Raw genomic sequence first — 18,391 nt, forward strand, 5'->3', positions numbered from 1 at the left:
AAAAAAAAACTAGATGAAATATTTTCATTTTTACAATGTTAAACCAGAACTAATTCTGGGTACAGTGCTAACATTTCCAAAGAACCATTTTAAAATATAAGTTGTCAAGATTTGCGAAATATTAACAATGATGTCTTTCCTTGATCTTCAAATACAATGGTTGCTGCACATGAAGGGTGATTTAAAAAACATATAAGTCACATGGCAATGGGAAAAGGGACATTTAAAATCTTTCTAGAAATTGAAAAGAATTTAATCTCTGGCAGACTACTGAGCATGTTTACTAATAATCTCTGCCATGAGAAGCCTCATTTATAATTCTTTTGCTGTGTGGGATGAAATGTTTTGACTTGTGGTGCTAAGTAGTCCATTGAAGAGAAGGGAATTACAGAGTGTATTCAGAATGGATATTAGAATCCACCCAGGTTGGCCCTCAGTAAAATAATTTCTTCCTTTTTCTCTCTCTCCTCCTCTCTCCCTCTCCCGTATTCTCATTTCCTTTCTTTTTTCCTTCTTTGTCTTAAATCATTACCATAATAATTAGTCAAATATAAATATTTATCGGATGATTTAACTGTTTACCTGTAGAAACCAGATGGTTGTATAATTAAATAGAGGGCAACAATAGATTGTAATAGCAACAGTAAATAGTTACAACTAATAGCAACTACTTCTGGTATTACCACGCAATGCTATAATTATGGTAACGCATGCATAATTTATTACACAGACAAATAAGAGCACTTTCAAATTGTTATAATACACTGTGATTAATAATAAGAAATGTATTTTGACTTTCATTCCCAATTCTTGGCACAATGATTCTGAAATCCTTGCAATTTCTTGAGCATTGGAGTATGAGGAGAGTCTTCTCTTAACACATTTGGCCATGTCTTCAGACACAGAACTCTGAAATGTCTTGGAATTTCCCTGGGCAAAAAGAATATCTTTTGTTCTGATTAGCTAACTCCTTTTGGAACCTTCAGGGAGGATCGTCATCAGAAAGACTTAAAATTTTAAGCTTAAAGCTTTCAACCTTTCCCTCCATCCACTGGGAATAAGACAGGGACTGTTGATCCAGTTAAAAATTAATCACAATGATGTCCTGAAACTTCTTTTATAAAGATCTCTGAAGTACTGGGCTTAGAAATCTTCCAGATTGCTGAGCATGTGGAGTTATAGCGAAGGTTTTATGCTCAGAGAGGGCATAGAAGATCCATACTCAGTCTCTATACCTTGACTTATGCATCTCTTCCGTTTGATTAATCTGTATCCTGTGTAATATCCTTTATAATAAACCTGTAAATAGAAGTGAAATATTTCCCTGAATTCTATGAGCCATCTGGGGAAATTGTGGAACCTAAGGATTTGTGAAGACTCTGATTTGTAGTTGAACTATCAGAGGCACAGGTGACAATTTAAAGCTCGTGATTGTCATCTGAACTGGCCGGGGTCTTAGGGTATTGATTCCTAAGTTGGATTTGACACTTTCCCCAAGGAAGTAATGTGAAGATTGAAATAGCAGGTCATCTAGTTAGTGTTGGAAAATTACTTAGCATGGAGAGAAACTGCCTCAGTTACAGAAGTATTTGGTTGAGTGTGGTGTTAGAAGTAAGGTGTAGAGGTTTAAAACCTGGGCCCAAAGCGTCACACAATTTAGAATATTAACTTTAAAATTTACTGGCTAAATGGTCTCAGGGTAATTATTTAATCTGCGGAATGTCCTTTCCTTTACATGTCAAAAGGGGATAATAGAAGGTACTTCTTACTGTCAATGTGAAAGCTAAATTAGTTACATAAAAGTGAATCGGTGATGTGTCTGGTGTTTAACCTTTCAAAGTAAGGTATAATCTTATTTTATTTATAATCACATTTATCATACTTTGTGGAAATTGTCCAAAGTGTATTTCTTTCTTGTTTTCCCTCCCTCCCTCTCTCTCTCTCTCTCTCTCTCTCTCTCTCTCTCTCTCTCTCTCTTTCTTTCCATTACCGAGTATTGAACCCAGGGTTTTCACACTGACCTAAAATGAGGATATATACACAATGAAGATCTGACGCAACTGGAACGTGGTAGAGTCGATACCTCCACAGCTACTGAAGAAGGCACAGCATCTCTGGAGTCAGACCTAGCTATAAGGACAAATGATAAGATTCTAATACCTGCTGTGAGATCACACACACACACACACACACACACACACACACACACACACACACACTTGAGACAGAATCTCATGGGGACCTTATGTTGCCCAGGCTGGGCTCAAATTTGCCATCGCTCTGCCTCAGCCTTCTAGAATTCTCTGATTATAGGGCTGAGCAGCCGTGCCTAGCTAAGAACATTCTTTCGTGAAGTGAAGTGACAATGAGAATTAGAAAAAAACTTCTTCCTCCTGAGATTGCAGTCTTATGTCCAGTGGGAAACTGAAAATGTGGTCTGGTTGTACTTTTGTTATTTAGTTTCTGTGTGAATCTGTATGACTGATGATGATGTGTACCTAGTATTATTAGGGTCTCTGCATAGCTACAGGAATTTACTTTACTGTTGCCACTCATTCAAATGCCTAGAGAGGAAAAAAAAAAAAGAAAGCTTGAACACATAGTCTCTTGAGATTTTTTTTCTTGTAATATTTGATAGTTTTCTTTTCATTATTCTGACTTTATAAGTTGTTTCACAGGCCCTTTATTTTATAGTTTATTCAGAGCTAAATGGATAAGACCAAAAAAATTGTCTTTTTTAAAATTAATTTTATTGGTACATTTAAGGCATACAATGTAATGATATTCATCATTGGAAATTTGCACCTTTACATAATCCATCTATTTCCCCCCCATTCCTGCCCTTCCTTTAACCCCTCCACCCCTCCCTATCTACAAAGGCTTTGTTTCCATTTTTTCTTTTTCTCATATTAATTCATTCCCTTCTTTCGTTTCCCCTGCCTCTCCCACTTCACCTTCCACTTTGCACCTTTTCTTCCTATTTCACATTATCCATTATAGCCTCTAGTCCTTATTTACATTTTCAGTTAATCATACTAGAGAAACTATTCAGTATTTACACATGCATGTCCTAAAAATAGTCTTATATTTGATTAAGAGAAATGAAACAACTTATAAAAGATATAGTCAGATGGAAACCTACTAGAATTTGCAAATGTGACTTGTCTTCAACTTTTAGTCTTTTCCATATTTCCTGGATATAAAGGTATATGGAAAGAAACATTCAACATTCCCACAAAACATGAATGTCCCCTTGAAATATGAAACCAAGAAATTTCTGCACAGCCATGATCAGCATGACTCTTATATGACTTTTGCTAGTATCCTTTGGGTATTCCATTTGCATTTCTATTTTCCAGAAGACTGTTGAGACAATTACCTTGGAAACTTCAAAATATACATCTTTGTCACACTGAAATCAGAAAGTAACTGGAAAACATAGTTTTTTATATGCCTAAGTCTTACAGGTTATTTTAAGAATGCAACTTATTTTGGACTAGAATCTAAGTAGTCTCTATGAATTACTGTAACTATGGAATAGGAGTTCTATGTCTTTGGCTTGAAGTGAGTTGATTTTTCTCCTCTGCTTAACATCTTATCTTTACTATAAGTCAGATGAAATTCACTGAATATAGAATATACATAGGTTATTTTTGTTCCATTGAAGTACATTTCTTCCTTTTGAAGGAGGCATTTGAAAAGTAAAGAGAACGTGATGTAAAATTGCAGGATCAACATATCTCTTCCTATATTATTAAGTTTATTCACTCCATTTATAACTTTGACTCTTCAGTGTATAACTATTCATCATTACCACATTACTTGGAGATTAATGAAAGTTTACCACTATGTGACATCTTTACAAAACAGATTGGGAAAAGCTCCACAGTTCAGCGAAGTGGACAGTGTTCCCAGCACCTAGCAAGTGACTACTGTTTCTCATCTTTCTCATCTCCATTTTGCACAGTGGGCAGGTGATTCTACATGGTTCTTGAAAGACCTGGTAGACCCTTCACATTCTGAGCACTCAGCACCTGCTTTATTCCGTAGTTTGTCAAGTAGGCATCCTTGAAAAAAAGTATTTATATATTTCAGAAAACATCTGTAATCAGAGATAATATAATAAATGCTCTGCACTAGTAGAAGCACATACCAACACTGGTAAAATGTGACGGGCAGTAAGACAATATTTTCACATGTTTGGAGGTACATAGATTTATGTTTCTTCAGTATTGATTCAAGGTTTCTCATTTTCACCTTAGCACTAAGAACTTTCCAATTCAAATAATTTCTTAAAGTGTTGTACAGGAAAGAGGAATTATTCCCCACCATTAGGAGACATTCTGTTTCAGTATAATGTTTATTTTCTTATATTTTAGTAAGAGAGAGGAATAAGTTTGTTCATCTCATATACCTTTGATCATGAGTAGATGTCCTGCACTGACCAACCTATTAAAGAATCATTGCAAAATTAGAGCCACCACTGAGAATACTGAAATTCTAAAACAAATTTCATATATGTATCTTCTAAATTTCAGGAGTGGTACCCTGGTTGAAACAAGTCTGCAGTATACTAAGATGTAATTTTTTTGTGTGTGTGTGCCTTGGATCCAACCCGAGTCCTCATGCTTGCAAAGCGAGCACTGGAACCACTGAGCTAAATCCACAGCCCTAAAATGTACGTTTTGAAAAGGGTAATAATTGTACTTTTTTAAAAAAGAAGGTATTTTTTCCCTTATATTATTCTTTTTATCTGAGTAGGAAAAAAATCCATATACCTTTGTATGGGGATGGCAATCTCAAAATATATTGTCAGGTATTTGAGGGATCAAAGAAGGAGAAATCGCTGGACATGATGATGCATGTCTGTAGTCACAGCACTCTGGAAGCTGAGACAGGAGGGTTGCCCTGAGCTGTGGGCAACATGAGCTACATAATGAGTTCAAGACCAGCCTGGACTGCATAACAAGATCCTGTCTCAAAAAGGAGGGGGGAAATAAATATGGACATGCATTTTATATGAGCAATTCAAATTAAGAGAAATACACTTTGTACTATTCAAATTTAATGGAGTGTAAAACGTCTTGAGGTTTCTAACTCAAGTCCCTTCCCCTGCTACTTATATTTTCTGAAATTGCAACTGACACCCCTTGAATCTCTTTACTTGAAGTTCTCTGGCCACTAGAGAGTGAATTACTAATCAAGATTTGTGCATTGCTAATCAAAGGAAGAGGCTTTAGTGGTGGTTGAGAACTTTTGTAAATACCCAGCTCTTTGCTTGTCAATTTAAATAACTTAGAGGTAAATATTTCACATTGTTTCCCCGCAGTGAGATAAATCCCCACAATTACATGCCATTTATTTTCCCATTTCACTTGCCCAGTTTTACTGCTTATTCAATAATCTTGCCACAGAGTTTCATATGGTAAAGCTCAAACTGTGACAGATATAGTTGGAAGGATACCTAGTGGATACAAACCTGTAGCAGATGCAAGTTACAAATCAATCATCATTTTGACGATACTTTTTAAAGAATTGCTACTAAAGAAGGACATAACAGATCAGGAGAAGCAATTTGGTAAACATCATTAATTTTATTAATTATTTATTTTTTATTAATAATTATTCATTATTTGGTAGTAGTCACAGAGCTTCAATATACCGTGTCTGTACTCCCTTTCAAAATATCTATCTATCTATCTATCTATCTATCTATCTATCTATCTATCTGGCTATCTAGCTATCCATCCATCTCCATTTATTTCTCAGGATGTCTTGGTAACATTACTATCCTCCTAAGTCTTGTTTTTCAGCAGTTAACTCCCTATATGATTTTCTGAGGTACAACTAGATTATTCATATTTTCATTTTATAGTGGATATTAAAGCTTATTGAGCCTGAATAAGAATGAAAAAAATAGAATTCTTTGGGTTACAGAATTAATTATATAGGAAAATTAGGTCTCAGATGATTGGGAAACATATTATATCCTTTGTTCTGACCAATGGTTTTAAAACTAGTATGTATCAAGACTCACCAGGAGGGGTTGTAGAAACAAAAATTTTAGCTGCTTTCTCAGAGTTTAAAATTGGTGTGTCTGGGATAGGCTCACAAATTTCTCTTTCTAAAACATTCCCAAATATGCAGATAATGTAGTTCCAGGACACATAGTTTAAGAAATACCATTCTAGGCCAAATGAAGCTGATGGGCAGACTTATAATGTTAGAGAGTAACAGAATCAACTAGAAGTGTGCAAAGCATGTTTTATACTATAGTCAATCATAGTATTGATTGTAATCTGTTGTTTCTTGTTTCCTGCTGGGGAAGTTATTCTTTCAAATTCATGAAATATGTTACTGTCTTTCCAGAAGCAAGCAGTGAGTAAATATTATTTTATTTCTTTATTGTTACCTAGATGGATTACTAAAAGATCAAATAGTGGAAAGCAATTGCATTCCTTTGTAGAAACAGAAGACACATAACAAGTGAGATGAGTTCTTTAGGTTTAGAGGCGAGAGTTTTCATTTTCAATGAGCTATCTGTTTCAGACCACCAACTGGTAGCCATTTGGTATCAGTGTCCTTACCGAAGGAAGTGGGGTGATGACAAATACATTGCATTACCTTTTGAAATGAACCTGATATTGCAGTTGAAAGTGCCAATAAAAGCAGACTGTGCTATTCACTCTACAGGAATCAGGCTGCAAAGGAGATTAAATTGGAGACTTCCTGTACCCAAATTCCCCATTCCCTTTCATTTAGATATCTTGAAGTGAAATAAAAGATAAAACACTAATAACATGTTTCCAATGAAGGAGTCCAAAAGAAAAAATAAAATAAACTTCTGCTCATCACAGTTGTTCCCTTCATGTCTGACGGGAAGGTACGGGTAGATTATAAATGGTGAATCAATTTAAATGCTAAGGGGAGCACAACAACAATGTGGATCTAAATACATTTACTGCGTGTTGTCTGTCCATAAACAGATGTTGCTTTTGAATCACTTCACTTTCTATTTCTTCCCTGTTACATATCTAGACATTTTCAAGATTGCTTTCATTTTTTTCTCATTTGTTAAAGTTTCTAAATAAATGCTTGTGTTCCCATCTTTACTCTACCAGTAAGTCACAATCAGATTAAAATATAGTCTGACTTTTCCAAGTTTTACTATTTAGAAATAGCCTAAAATAAATTGCTTCCTCACTGTGTTTGTGTACTTCATAGGAAGACTGTCTCAATTTTCTATCTCTCCTGAAATTCTTATTGGATAATTGAATATTCTTATTGGATAATTCTGTTCTTATTCTATAATTGACTCTTTGTTCTGAATTTCGTATGATCCAAGAAGAAATGAACCATAGATTGCATGTGTACTTCAAAATGTAATTTATATAATGAAATGGTCAACCCAAACTTTCAGTAGGAATTAATGTAAGATTGTCACACTTCTCATTATTTTCAGCTTTCTCTCTGGACATTGTTCTGTGTTTACCAAATGTTTTGTGTTAATAAGAAGAACTAGTCACAGGGATAAAATTTTTCTTTCTCACTCAAAAATGTATTTTAAGTTGGCATTTGTCTGCTTCATACAGTATCAGCTATAAGTGATGGATGGCTTTTGCCACTCCATCCCTCACTTTTCCCTTTGCATAAACATAGAATAAAGAATTTGGTTAACCCTATAAACATAGGAAAATTAAAGAATATGTGTTAAAACACATTTCCAATATGACGCAATCATTTTCATTGATACAGTCACTAACATGACTGCATAAAGAAAAGCAGTCAGAGGTTTACCTGTGTCATATACCTATTTGAGTGTTTTCAGGAAAATGTAATGGAAAAAATCTGGAAAGGCCCACCCCTCCTGTGAAAGATCGCTTAGATGATGATTTACTGAAATTGCTGTAGTTAAAAACTTTTGACTTATTAAATTAAAGTAATGTATATAAGAGGGTTTATCTGTAGGTGATACATATGAAGATTCTTAGTGGATGCCTGGAACTACAGATAGTGCCAACCCTTATAAATACCAGTACTGGGTTTTTTCCATACACATACCTATGATAAAGCTTAATTTATTAACAGGCATAGAAAGAGATTGACAGTAATAACTGATAGTAAAACAGAACCATTTTACCAATTTCCTATAATAAAGTTATATAAATATGGTCTCTTTTTCTTTCAGGAGAAAACACCTTAGTGTACTATACCATACCGACTAGTCTTAGGATGAGATGAGTGAATGAGGCAGGCATGGTGATGTAGTGTTTGGGCACCAAAGAAGAGTTACTTGAACCCTTAAGCACTATTGACAGATGATTTCATAGCTGAGAGGGATTGTAATGACTGACATTCAGGTGGCCTGTATAGCAGAGATCTGCCAGCCTGTGCAAGGATTCATGACCCAGGTGGTGTGGAGATCCCAGGGGGCGGGAGATTTCGTTATACTACTAATACTAGCACTCAATTTAAAACTTATTACTGTTTTATTTTTGAATTTTCCATTTAAAATTTTTGGACCATGGTTAATCTAGAGTACCAACTCATGGACAATAAAACTGTACATAAAGGGGAAATACTGTACATATTCTTTAACTGATTAATGAATAAAAGTTAATCATACCTTTAAAGAAAACCTGCATTAATGGGAGAAAAACATCTTAAAAGTGAATTTAGAGGTATCTTAAGACTATATTTCTCTTACTTAGGTAAATTCCCATCAACATGTGTATAGAATTCTAAATCTGATAATAAATACTCCCTCTGGCTCTGTTACCTCTGTGGCAATTCACCTCCCACTGCCTAAGATACTCATTCTCCATTTTTAACTTTTAAAACTTGACTTGGTGGCCTTCGGGAAATAGTTTTTCCATTTCCACCCTGACTTTTTTACACTGGTCTATAGTCTCAGGTAAATATTATTGTCATCACCTACCACAAGTTGTCACAGTCAATTACGGTAATTCCATTTCCTTTCCAGGTTGTTGGTACAGCAGTATGTAGAGTTGGATCTGTGTAAACTAGTCTAAAGAGGGACTTGAAAAAGAAAGGTGCTATTTTTGTAGTGACTGGACACACGCCCAAGGTTTCATAGCTGTAGGGTGGAAACACTCCTTACTATGTAAAGCAGGCGGATGGAAAGATATGCTGGGCCTTGGAAGACATTGTTGAGTCCTTGAACTAGCAATCTGCATGGTGGACATTGGGTTGAGACCATGTATTTTCTTGTGGTTAAAGCCACTTTGCATCAGAGTTTTCATCAGTGTCTATAGAAATCATTTTATCTGATAGCTTGCCTATCTTTTTTGTTCTCATGACACCTTGTAATTCAGTTACCTATGTCTTTACTGCATTATGTTAAAATTACTGTCTCACTTGTCTGCTTCTCTGTTTTACTCTTAGCTTCTCAAGGGCAGAGACTTGGACTCTTTCATTGTTGTGTTCTTGGCACGATGACAGAATATCAGATATGTTATGATATATCCAGTATGTAGAATATTTAGAGAATTTAAAAGAGTTATTTCAATTCATTTATATAGCAGCCTAATTGGGGGAAATATTATTATGATAATGGGTATTCTAATTTTACTGATACACAAATTATAACCCAGAGATGTAGATAGTCTGCAATCACTAAACTAGTAATATCTTACATCAGGAATTTAAAAATCTAGTTTTAGGACTCTAAACTAGTAGTCATTCTATTTTCTTGGTGTCAGTGAATGCCTTGTGTCAACAGTACTGCCAATCCCAGACCCTTGGACTTGCTCTCATTAGTTAAGATGTATTTTTGCTGTAGTTAAGTCAGATGTGGCTGTGACTTTCTTTCAATGTATTAAAGGCCATTATGCCAACTCAATGATATAGGTGTATGAAATCTTTTTTTTTTTTTTTTTTTTTTTTTTTTTTGTACCGGGGATTGAACTCGGGTCTTTGCGTATAGGTGTATGAAATCTTTTTTTAAGCACGTATTAAATATATTACCTCTTTCTTCATCAGTGTGAGCTGAGAGCAATAGTGAGAGATCACCTGGTACTGTACGATGAAAGTGTAAAGCCTACATGTTTTCTTCTGGTGCAAAGTGTATTTGCATTATAGATATATAGAATCTGGTTATTTGATTTCCCCCAGCAACTGTGGTTCTAATTGTGATTGTATTCAGACAGCTAAGCAATATATAATTTATCCAATAGACTTCATTGGAACTAGAGAGAGAAGAAGATTCACTGAAGAAAGAGATATGAGAAACCACAGAGCACAATATCAGAGACAAACAGATTTGATTCCTTTTTGTAATAGATGTGTTCCTAGAGGGAGCAATATAATAAAAATATATCATACAGTTCGAGGCATTTGTCAAAATGCAAACAAAATTCTATATGGGAAAGTGATCCTTCATATTAGCATTTACTAAAATACATTTGTATAAAGACTCACTGAGGTGAATGTTAGATACTATATATTGTCCTCATTTTACCACTTTCTGGAAATGTATTCTTCAACAAGCTACTGCTCTCCTTCACGTTTCAGATTTCTCTTGAGAAAAGAAAAGTAGATTCAACCCGGTATTATGAGTTTAATGTCATCTTGATTTAATCTAAGCCAAGTTCTTAAGGTAATTTCCGTTATATGATTTCTATTGCAAAAACAATATTAGATGCTTTTTCTTATTATAGTTGTTTTTTATTTTGTATGTTATTTTATTTAAATGCTTTAAAGAATGACTTAGTAGTAATTGTAACTGTAAAAGGTCCAGTTGCTCTGCTTTCTTATGAAGCCAATAATGAGAGACACACAGTAATGGTGGAAGAAAGAACTTTATTGGCAATAACCAGCAAGTTGGAAAATGTTGACTTTCGTACTCATTTAAAAAGTACATCATGCTTAGGAATTGCAGATAGAAGGTTTTTAGAGAGGTTTTCGGAAAACCTCTTTTCTTGTCTCTGACAGAGGGGTTGCTAAGGTGTTCATAAAGTCAATGGCAGTCTGCTTTTATAATACACATGCTGCTGTTATCTGAAAATCACTCAATGCCCTGGGTTCTTTAAAGAAAAGCTTAGTTTCTACAATTATGATTATATGGATTCTATCTTGGAAAATGTTTATTTCCTCTTTGGCCTTATATTCTGGAAGTCTTAGACTTATAGAAAAATAAAAAAGTACAAAACAGTGCCCATTATTAACATGTTGCATAACCTCGAGTATCGTGGGCCAGAAATTAATATTGATATAATATAGGGTTTATGAGAAGATATGGCAGTGATTTTGATCATTCAAGAATTGCTCTTATGTACAAGGGTAGAGAGCTAATAGGTTTCAATCAGTCTAGATGTTTGAAAGCATTGCTTACAAATGATTGTAAAAGGAGCAGAATTTGTGAAGTGGAAGATGCATGCCCAGCCCAAACTTTAGGCTTAGATCACACACTTTTTAAAAAATGGCTTTCACTTTTAATTAATTAAAGAAAGTGCTTTAGTCAGAACTGTTTACTATCAATCCTGCCATATCCCTCTGGTAGTAGGGAGGAAACTTAGTGGGCCTCAGACTCTGATAATAAAGTGAGCCAAGCAGCTATGTATTGGTCCATAATTATACCCAATGTCAAAACGGAGGACTCAGGAATTGATGGATATAGGTTTTTACCTGCAACAGGAAAGAACATCTATGGAAAATCAATTTTTTCTGGTGAAAAATGACTCACTGTCATTCTTAACATTTTACTTTGGGCTGATTTCATTTTTAGAGTTCCAATTTGTTTATGCTATGCAATAAGGATGAAAAATGCCTATGTTATCTTGTGGCTTTGATTAAAGATAATGGAAAGTTCCATTTATATACTAATTTACACTTTGAGTACACTTATTTTCAGTTACATTAGTTCATTTTACTCCTTATAACAGCCCTGACTGGTAACAGGAATTGATAGTTCTCAAAGTTTTGGAGGCCCAGAGGCCAGATCAAAGGGCTGGATGTATGGTATTTGGTCAGGGCCCATCTCCAGTTCTAGGTGATACTGTGTTACTGTGTCCTCCACAGAGGAGGAATGCATGACAGAAGAGTAGAGAGAAAAAAGCCTCTTTTATAAGGGTCTCAATCTCTGTCATGAGGTAGGAGGCCTTATGATATACATCTTATAAAGTCCTTACCTCTTAATATTATCACACAGATTTTTGAGTGACACTTTCAGACTCAGGCAGTGTCTTACACTTGTGTTACAACAGATGAGACTGAGTACAAGAGAAATTCTATACTTGATGTAGTTATAAGGCAAGTACTTGTGATATCTTCTTACCATTGAACCAGTATAATTCCAAGGTCTTAGCTACAGAATCCTGGAACTCTATATAGAAATACAGGTATTATTAGATAATGAAAAATGAAATTTATGTACCTAAAATTGACTGTTTGTATTCTTTATGTAATTCAGGGGAATGTTTTAAAATTTGCATCTATATTTATGACTTTTTCATCTGTATCTGTGTGTGTATCTGCCCGTATGTCTACCTCTATACTGTATTTATCTACTTCTAAAACTCTGATTCACTAGACAAATAAATATCCTAGGAAAGAGAGTCAGAAACAAGGCAAAATAATATAATGTCTACTGTTCTAGAAAAGTATAAGCCATGATTCTGGCTGCATATATGCTTACAATTTGGTTACAACAAGAATTATGGAATGAATTATGTGACCAGAATCATGGAAAGAATTAAGTTAATGAACTGAGGTACTGCTGTACTTTGGGTATCACTAAAAAATGTCAAAACCTACCCAGAAAAGAGCAAAGCCCTTATAATAAAATTAATGTGTGTGTATTAAAGGAGCAACACAGTAACCACAGTTTGGAAAACCAGGTGGCTTCTGTACACAGTATAGTTCAGGCATGTTTCTTTTTTTTTTTTAATTTATTTATCTTTTTTTTCAGCTTTAATTGAGTTTATTGGTACATTTTAGGGATACAGTACAGTTACATTGATTGTTGGGATCTTGTACCGCTACATGACAAGTCTTGATTCTCATTTTTTCCCCTTACCCCTGCCCTCCCTTCAACCCCTCCTCCCCTCCCCATCTACAAACACTTTATTTTCATCTTTTCATTTTCTCACATGTTTCTATGTGGCATGTTCCTATCCTTTCACTAAGAGATGATAGTTTAATCATATTAATGTCTGCAAGCGGAGTCCACTGGCAAAACTTTGACTCTGGGTGGCTAATTGCTGGGAGAGGCTGGCTTGGGTAGTGGGGACATGGCTTCCTGAGGGCTAAGATGAATGGTGGGCATGAGAGACAACTACAGTGTGGCTGAGTATCAGGAAGGAAAGACCTGCTATTCCCAGGAAATTCATGTATTCTACATAGTGACCCACAAAATAGACTATGTTGTGCTGCATTTATACAGAGCTCTGCAGCACTTCATGCTTATGTTAGAGAGAAAGGGGTGATTTAATTTCTGAATCAGTTTCTTTTTGCTGAAGTTCTGTCTTGAACCAGTATTAGTAATCTTGAATAAATGTATTAATCAGTACAGCATGGATTCCATGGTTTAGAGAGTTGAATTCTTAATCACTGTGCTTATAAGAGGATAGAAACCCAAGATTTCAGGGTGTAATTTTGGAAGCCTGAAGAGAATGCTGGAATAACTATAGAACTACTTCTGCCACTCCAGGCAAGGCATAAGAATCCTAAGCAAAGAAGATATAGGTGTGGTGATAGAAGCAGGATATTATTTTTCATTGTATTGTTATGTGTGTGTGTGTGTGTGTGTGTGTGTGTGTATTTAGATAATACCTTGTGTTAATTAGACTGGAGTGCTCACTTGATATTTTCTGGGTTGTATGATTCCATATGTGTATCTCAATGTTTCCCAAGTTTTTTCACTGATTTTAATTACCTTTAGTTTTCTGTTAACTCTTTCTCCCTTCTATATCCTCTCCTAGGAACAAATATTTTTCTGACCTGAGATTTTAATACTAAATTTGAAAAGAAATGTATTTGCTTTCAATAGGAAATTCTCCAGGAATAAAGAACCAGCAATTGGCCCTTCATGATGGTTTTTATTATTCTTCTGTATCCCTAAAACTTAGCACACTGCTTGACAAATGGTGGGCACTCGATATCTGTTTGATGAATTAAAGGAAGGCCGGACCTGCATTAATAGTAAAGTAAAAATCATAAGATTTAAGAATTGAATGACTGGCATTGAATTCAACCCTATCTTTATTTTGAGATTCAAAGGGATTTGCTTTTCTAAAGAGAAGGACTATAGATCTGAGAACAGAATGAAGTCACCTTGCAGCCTGTCAAGTACTCTTTCTATCATTCTATTTATCAGCAAATGGATATTATGTTTCTCAGAGGAGTGCTACCTTTATGTTCTTGTTTTTATGAATTGGAGCATGGTAGGTAATCTGGTAGGTAATATTCAAACCCATACACTTAACAGAACATTTTACAAATCATATTCCATGGGACATTAGTTCCAGAGATTCCTCACAAATAACCTAGATAATAGATTCTCTGGTTAAATAAAAGCAGAAAACATTGCATATTTTATCAGTAGTACAAAACCTATGATACATATTAGCATAGAAAGGGCTATAAGAACAACTTTGGAAAAAATCTACTTTATTATTTTTCCTTGGAAAGGTCCTAAAATCGTTTGTGCATTGAACACTTTATTTGCAATGTGCCTGCTAACCCTTGTAAACAATATTCTTAGGGATAACATTTTGATGGTTGCTGTCATCTAACTTCTAGGCTTGACCATGTGTTACCCAATATTCTGCAGTCCTTGAGATCAATCTCTGGTTTTCTGTTCTGTGATCACTTCAAAGGACTTATTTTTGATTTACTGTAAAGATATCAGGCATAGCAGATATTTTTGAGGACTGGAATATTATACTGAAGATATCATGGGAGGAAAGAGGTAAAGTGATGTGATTTCCATTGCCTGGTTGTAATTGTGAATGCAACCTCATTTCACAGATATTCATTTCCCAGAATGTCCCATACTTATGGACACAGCAATTCTCAAGCCCAGTTCCACCACACGAGTCACATTTCTCTTCGACTCATGTTGTTTGGCAGCCATTTCTCCTCTCATCTTCTCCCTTGATCTTTCTCTGTACCACACTCATTCCCTACTCCTTCTGTTGTCACTTTATTTTGCAGAGTCAACCTTTAGTTATGTGACAGACAGGGCAGGGGGATGGCAGCTCCTTTTCAGTAGGAGTGAGGCTTTATAACTCTTGAAAGGAAATTTGTCTCACCCTACCAGAGAATTTTCATATTATTGCTAAGAACCTATAAGGTAAATCATCAGAGTTTAAGAAACAGACATACAAAAGCAGTAATCTTTCTATACCTATCCAGAAAATAGTCCCCAGCATAGGTCCCAAGCTAGTACACACTCATCGTAGTATTCACTCTAGGACTAGGCCCTGTCCTTTCTCACTGTGTCTATTGGTTCACAATTTAGGAGGAAACAAAGCCAGTATCGTCTATGGCCTACACCCTTCAGAGCTTTAGTTCAAGTCTGTTCCATCTTCAGAGTCCTTGAGATTTTTCACTCTGATTGTGTTATTTCATTCTCTTCCTCTTCTGCTTGCCTTGATCATAAGTTTAGCATTGTGGGTAGAACCTTCTCTGTGCTGCCATAGTTGACTGATACCTTCAGTATTATCCTATTTCATATGTATTTGTTACTACACAGCTTTTTACTTATTTGCAAAACTGCATTTTAAACTGAGCTTCCTCCTTATAACATATGGTCATTGAAAATACAAGAGTCTCAACTATTCTAATTTACTTCCCACAGCTAGCATATTGCAAGATGTAAATGGATCAGGGAGTTTTAAACATAGAAGGCATTTTAAACATTATCCAATCCACACCTTAAATATTTTCAGTGACTTTCATAAGGTCATCCATTTGTAGGATCCAGTCCAGCTTGCCAGGAACAATTGCTGATTAACAAGAGGGTAGTTGCCCACAATTAAGGCTATAACTGTCCAGATACTTACTTGCACTGGCTTTGACTGCTGAGAGAATTTCTTCCCCTTATTGTCTCCTCAGTCTTTTCTGTAAGCATAGGCATGGGGATGATTTTATGAACTCTGCAGCCTTGCGATTTGGATCACATGTGACAATTTTATATGTTGTGTGCTAATCTGAGCCTGGGGAATATCAGGCATTTTATTATAGTTAACATCAGTTGTTTGGTTGCTGGTTTAAAATTTCTTTGTTTAAAATTTCAAGATGGCTTGAAGAATTGAAGCAGGTTGCTTGACTTGGGGCAGCATCCAAGCATCCAATGTAGAATTGGTAGCATTACATCTGCACCCAGTTCTCTCTGAGGAGAGTCGGGAATGTGGGATTGCCATAGTGACAAGGATTTTGCTAGACCTGACTGCAGCATAGGAGCTTGCTCTTCTTCTGAACCCATTGACTTTGATGACACTTAGCAAAAGTATCCTCAGGTTTCTGTGGCCTTGTTTTCTGTGCTGTGTGACCCTTTTAGTTATCCTTTCCTGGGATTTTTGCGTTAGAATGACAGCATCAGTGTTGAATCCCCAGGGACTGGTTAAAGCACATATGCATATCTACCACTTTAATTCAGAGAGAAAATAATTTGCAGTTCACACTATCAGCTAAGCACATATCTGACAAGTGTTGCTTTTTCCAGGGCTATAGGGGACTGCACCCTTTTGCTCATGTGTATAGCTATGGGGCACGCCCCTGTCAGCTGTCACTGCTGCTCTGAGAGAAGGCTGCTCGCTGACAGACAGCCTGGAGGCTGTTCACTAGCTGAGCATTGCTATATGTCTCCTTGGGGCGGACCATTTATTACGGAGCTAAGGCAGCGCTGAGAGATGCTGCAGTTTCACAGCCGCACTGCTGCTGACAGGCAGTCACCAAGCCGAGTCTCCCACTGCAGTGGGTTTTGGCCCTTACCAAAGGTTTTAAGGCCCAGATAGGACTCCTCTTATGATGGGCCTCCTGAAGGATTTGCTGTCTTCAGAGGTGCTGATTGTAACCCCAGCAGATGATAACTCTTGTCCCAAGAATGACGAGCAGGTGGAGCAGGTGTAACAGCACAAATACCATTGCCCTTGATCCTTCTCTGAGCAGTTACTCAACAAAACACTAATTGTCTTTTAGTGGTAAGATTTATGATTCTCACCCTGACTTCATCCTTCCCACTTAGTTTGTCATTATGCTACTATGTTTCTTTTATAATTCATATTTAACTTTATTTTCAAGCATTTACATTAATTCCCTACTCATTACTTGTGTGTCCATTGTTCCCTGCTGCAGCTTCAAAGCTGGGATGGGAGCTAACATGGGACTTTTCTGGAACGAGGGGCTGCTTTTCTATATTGCAACAGCCTGGCGCAAGAGCAAGGAACCCGGTGCTTGCCCAGTCACTCTGCTTTTCTTACTAGGTGTCTGGCACAATGTGGAAGAAGTGATTAGAAGTTCTTTGAACTTCTGCTTCCTCTTGCGTCTGAGCCTTTAATCAACATGGCCCTGTATGCCTGGAGGATGTACAGAACCACACACTCCTTGCTGCCCCCTGACCTTCACTCAGGCCCTCATCTCAGCTAGGGCTATCTCCCCAAGAGAGTTCTCCCTGATTGCCCGTTTGGCTGGGTATCCATCCCTCCCTACTCCTCCTTTATGGTCTTTGAATAGTCTTATGTAGCGATAATTATTCTGAAACGAATTATATTATGTATGCTGAATGATGGATGACCTGCCACTCTATTATGACCATTTTACACATCATTTATGAGGTTTTCTGTGTTGTTGTTTAATGGCTTCATAATATGTCATAGGACATCATGATTTATTCAAAGAATCATGTACTGTTAGCTATTTGATGCATTTTAATATTTTGGCTATTATAAATAATATTAAAATGAAAATGCCAATAACAGAATTCTTATTTATTGTAAGGAAGAATTGTTAGAAAAGAAATGCTGGTGTTACCATTTGAGTTTGTGGTTTTGGAATGCTGAAATATTTGCATTGGAGATTTAATTATGAGTAAAACAAATGATAAAGATCAAGAGAGCCTTAGTGATTTGTTTTATCCCATTTTGATCATGGATATATCATAAATTGTATATTGCTATATTATTTTTAATAAGGTAAGATGTGTGTGTGTGTTCTAGGACATGGCACAATGTATAAACTATCCTCTAAGAATTTTTAATATAGGATGTAAATGTATATATAAAGAAATGCTATGAACAAGGAGAACTTCATGAGAATAAAAATAAAGTGATACTAATGATCATTTATGAATTTCTTTTTTAGACAAAGTGACTAAAGGGAAACTGGAGTTTTTGACATATGAAATGAGACTTAAAGTACTGGTGTGACA

At 35.9% G+C, this 18,391-nt stretch overlaps 1 protein-coding gene and 1 long non-coding RNA gene across 2 annotated transcripts in view; one reads left to right on the forward strand and one right to left on the reverse strand.

Annotated features, from left to right (window-relative positions):
- Nucleotides 1–2,279, reverse strand: part of LOC104849644 — a 2,816-nt gene extending 537 nt beyond the window's left edge. Inside the window, exons 1-2 of the long non-coding RNA XR_776806.1 lie at nucleotides 2,243–2,279; nucleotides 2,022–2,130 (exon numbers count right to left, since the gene is read on the reverse strand). This is a non-coding gene — a long non-coding RNA (uncharacterized LOC104849644). The remainder of the gene's footprint in view (nucleotides 1–2,021; nucleotides 2,131–2,242) is intronic.
- Thsd7b (thrombospondin type 1 domain containing 7B) overlaps nucleotides 1–18,391 on the forward strand; it is a 718,705-nt gene that overhangs the window by 241,211 nt on the left and 459,103 nt on the right. The window lies entirely within an intron of this gene.

The sequence above is a fragment of the Fukomys damarensis genome, unplaced genomic scaffold, assembly GCF_012274545.1.
Source record: "Fukomys damarensis isolate Sample0158 unplaced genomic scaffold, DMR_v1.0_HiC HiC_scaffold_29, whole genome shotgun sequence".
Taxonomy (NCBI): Eukaryota; Metazoa; Chordata; class Mammalia; order Rodentia; family Bathyergidae; genus Fukomys; species Fukomys damarensis.